A 4,798-nucleotide genomic window follows, 5' to 3' on the forward strand; every position below is an offset into this window, starting at 1 on the left:
TAGAGACGAGGTCTCGTCAAATTGCCCAGGTGGGTCTCGAACCCGCGGGCTCAGGCAATCCACTCACCTCAGCCTCCCAAGGCGTGGGATTACAGGCTGAGCCACCGAGCCCGGCTCTCACATATCTTTTAAATTAACTTCTCTCCCTGCTTCCCTTTTTTATTGTGTTGACTTAAAGAGACCAGACTTTATCATGTCGTACCTTCTCATTGAGGCTGCTCACTCCTGCTGTGGTGTATGACTGGTTTCCTGTCTCTTGAGTTTCCTATAAATTGGAAGCAAGGTCCCCAAGACCTGATGTGATCTAGTTAAGCAATTTAAGCAGGAAATCCACATAGGGGATGGGTCATGTAAGGAGCTACGTATTGCTTGGTGGTCTCACTTGTGGTGGCTGAAAAATTGCTCTATAGGTTAAGTGCTGACAGCTGGAATTCTCCTTTGCAATAATTGTGTCTTCCCTTTTGTGCTGGCAGGAAATTCGTGTATGCACGGAACCCTGGAACCCCGAGAGTATCTACCTTCCCATTAACCTCCTTAGCATCCCTGGGAGAGCCTTGCCTGAATTCAATCTTTTGTTAGAAATATCAAAGGGTATTTTCTTATTCTATCAATTCTGTTTACTGACTGACCTTATTCTATAAAGAAGAAATTTTTTCTCATATAGACTCTGCCAGAAAGAAGGCATGGGTGCTTCATTCTTCTTGCCTAATTGTAATTTTTCAGAGGAAAGAGTTGGTTTAACATTTAGTTCCAATGAGGACGGTGAGAAATGAACTTACCTGTCCAAAATCAAGGGATGAACACAGAGATGTGGCGTGCAGCAGAAATTAGACTTTAATGACGGTCTTTCAAGATTGGGTGTCTGGAGGGCAAGCCCATGGAGCAGTTACAGTTAACATATTTGTAACCGAGAATGCAAGTCCCTCCCCTCTTCTCCCATAGGCTGGGCTTCCCAGAGGTTACAACACTTTCCCAGACATCACCTATGTGGCATACATTGATTGGGTCACGTAATTAGTTCATTTGCATGTTCTATTTATTGATTAGTTTACAAGATTTCATTTTGATTGGTTTCTTTTGAAATTTGAACATAAAAGTCAGCCAAAGTGAAAGCCTGTGACAAAGAGAACAAAAAAGCAGGAAGTGACTCAGCAAAGGCATTTAAACATGGCTCAGGATTCATTTTGGAAAAAATCAATTCTATTTATTACAATCTTCCCCTCTCTTTTCTTTAAGTATTTTTTATTTTATTTTCATTTTATTTAGAGGCAGATCTAATCTTGAGATCAGTTTCAAATTTATCAAGTAATTTTTGACTCTCTTCCTCAAAATTTTAATTCAGTTTTCATAATATAATTCATGGGCTTTTTTTTTTTTTTTTTTTGGTTATGGCCGCCTCTTACAAGTTTTTGAACCAGACCTCTGACACGGGGAATTACACAGCAACCCAAGACAATTAATATCCCTATTACTGTTATAAGAGAAGTAAAGATAGATATTATTGTTCCTTTCCATTTTCCAAACCAATTATCTAACCAGTCCGTAAAAGGATTGCTAAAACCAGAGTTTTCAGTTAGTTCATTGACTAGAGCACTTAAATCCTTGTAATGCTCTTATGATGGTTCCATCAGGAGCTCTATTGTTTGGGATAAATAGACAGCATCATCCCCCTAACATGACACATACTCCCTGCTTTTCAGCTAACATCACGTCTAGTGCCGTATGATTTTCCCATGCCATTCTACTGGTAGCGTTTAATTGCTCAGCTGCTTCTTTAATTGCACCACTGGTATGATTAATAAGTCTCTGTTGATTATAGTAGATGTAATGGATCCAATCTACGTTTTTATTAATAGTAACCACCAAAAGAGTGCAGACTCAAACCCTGTGACTATCTGGTTTTTAGCCTTGAATTCATTAGGGACTCCCCTGGGGACCTCTATGGAGTCAATGTCCACATTTGAATTAAAGGACCCTTGTAGTGTTTTCCAAAATCAGTGAGTTGCCTTAGTGCTTCCGGATGTGGGATGGAATGCCAGGGTAAATGGAATAGCCAATTGGACCAATGCACAAATCCTGGTCCAGTTGGATGGTAACAAGTCAGTGGGCTTTCCCCTCCAGGATACCACCATATATTCACTTGAGGAATGTGTAATCTCAGGAAGTTGCTGTGGGATTCACCAGAGACATTTAGGATGTGGGTACAAATCAGCAGTTGTCCCACAGGAGTTGTGAAACCTTACCCTTGTCTAGAGAGACAAGAGGAATGATTCATCCTACCTATAGAAAAGGAGGGGATTGCTCTCAGGTCTGACCTCTGCAGTGCAGGAAAGAGTAGACACAAGCTCTTAGAAGTCTTGTTTCCCCAAGCGTTCTTGACTTGGTATAAGGTAAGCAAACTCATCCCAGTGGGGTCTGTGTCCCGGCCGAGAGAGAACGGGACTACCTACACTTGTGGCTGTGCCACAGCATATGCATAACAGTTGCTTTTGTTCAAAGCTAGAACCAAAAATTTGACCCATTCTACCCAAGCATTTGTGTCTTTATAACCTGTTTTCATTTCTAGAGTTTGTGACCCTTTATACTGGGTTGTAAACGATTCCATCTCCTAGACTCTCCAAATGGAGTAGCAGCAATCCACCCCTGGTGTTGCGTGAACCAACATATATCCCCCCAACTAGGACAGGAAGGTTCCTGATGATCTGAGATATATTCAGGACAGAGATATTGATCTATCTGTGAGAGCTGCCTTTGACCTTTCATTTTTAAAAAAATTTTTTGTTTGTTTTTGAGTTGGAGTCTCACTCTGTTACATGACCTGCTGGGCTCTGGCGATACCTACACCTCAGCCTTCCAAGTAGCCGAAATTACAGGCGCGCGCTACCATGCCCAGCTAATTTTTTGATTTATTGTAGAGATGAGGTCTTGCCAAGTTGCCCAGGTGGGTCTCGAACCCGCGGGCTCAGGCAATCCATTCACCTTGGCCTCCCAAAGGGCGGGATTACAGGCTGAGCCACCAAGCCCGGCCGCCTTTGACCTTTTAAATCTCCATAACGTGAAACTTTACAAGCATTAAACTTTACAGTTAGGTTTTCTGAGCACCTTGTGCACCTTCTACCATTTTTCTTCCCCTCCCCTTATTAAGTCCTTTGTTGGTCCCTTAACATGTGTATAATGAGTCCAGCTTTTTTTCTGTTGTCTGTATGGTGGTCTTGGTTGTCAAGAGTACTTGATAAGGGCCTCCCCAGCTGGGCTGAAGTCGATCTTCCTTCCAGGACTTAATACCAGGTCTCCAGGCTGGTCTGCAGACAGTTCAGGAGGAGGGTGTGGGATAGATGTGGCTTCTGAAACTTTTTGTTGTTTTCTTTTTTTTTATATTCCACCTTAGAGAGACTGAATTAAGAACTTGAAGAGTTTAAGTATTACAATTTTTGAAAGCACAGGATTACAGGTCACTGTACGTTACTTTTTTCCACAAATCTTTAACATACTGTTTTTAAAACATTCATACCATTTTAAAAACATGCTTAAAACTTTTATTTTTGCCCTATGCTTTAAAAAAAATAACCAGCCATTTTATAAGACAGAAATGTACTATACAAGATCTTTTTCTACATAACATGATGTAAAAAAAAAACCCCAAAACTTCAATCCTTTTAAAGCTTAGTTATCTAAGCAATTAAAAACCTTTCAAGTCATAACAGCAGTTAGGACTGGAGAAAAAGTTATAAACAACTAAATCATATACCAAGATTTCTTCATAAATTCCCCTTCGTGAACCTTATCCTGACTTCCACATACCATTGATGACTTTCTTGGACTCTCTGTTTTGCCCTGTATTTCCCTATTTCCTAAATAACATTTTACTTTAGGATAAAATTTTATCATATGAAATTCTTTCATATACAAAATTATTCTTTTTCCTTTATAACTTTCCTTACCAAAAATACACCTTTATATTCATAACTCTTTTTATCTATCTCTCACCTACTTACTGATTTTTTTCATTTTTAAAAAATTAACCCTAGCAGGGTTCGGTGGCTTAGCCTGTAATCCTGCACTTTGGGAGGCTGAGGTGAGTGGATTGCCTGAGCCCGCAAGTTCAAGACCTGCCTGGGCAACTTGGCAAGACCTCATCTCTACAATAAATAAAAAAAAATTAGCTGGGCATGGTAGAGCGCGCCTATAGTTCCAGCTACTTGGAAGGCTGAGGTGGAAGGATCTCCAGAGCCCAGCAGGTTGTAGCCACTGCACTCCAGTCTGGGTGACAGAGTGAGACTCCAACTCAAATAAATAAATAAATAAATAAATAAATAAATAAATAAATAAAATAACCCTTTAAATAATCTCCATATTACATAAAAAACCTAAAATTTTGGGAAAAACCTAGGAAATAAGAAATTCTGAACTGTCTGTTAGGTATTAGTATTTTATAGATGAGACCCTTTATATAATGTTCGAAACATTTTTCCCATATTATAACTTCTTCTTAATTGAAAGTAAACCAGGCCGGGTTCGGTGGCTCAGCCTGTAATGCCAGCACTTTGGGAGGCCGAGGTGAGTGGATTGCCTGAGCCCGTGGGTTCGAGACCCGCCTGGGCAACTTGACGAGACCTCATCTCTACAATAAATCAAAAAATTAGCTGGGGCGTGGTAGCGCGTGCCTGTAGTTCCAGCTACTTGGAAGGCTGAGGTGGAAGGATCGCCGGAGCCCAGCAGGTTGAGGCTGCGGTGGCCGGGAGCGGCCACTGCACTCCAGTCTGGGCGACAGAGTGAGACTCCAACTCAAAAAAAAAAA

This window comes from Carlito syrichta, unplaced genomic scaffold (assembly GCF_000164805.1).
Source record: "Carlito syrichta isolate Samal-C Ts95f unplaced genomic scaffold, Tarsius_syrichta-2.0.1 Scaffold66630, whole genome shotgun sequence".
NCBI classification, from domain to species: domain Eukaryota; kingdom Metazoa; phylum Chordata; class Mammalia; order Primates; family Tarsiidae; genus Carlito; species Carlito syrichta.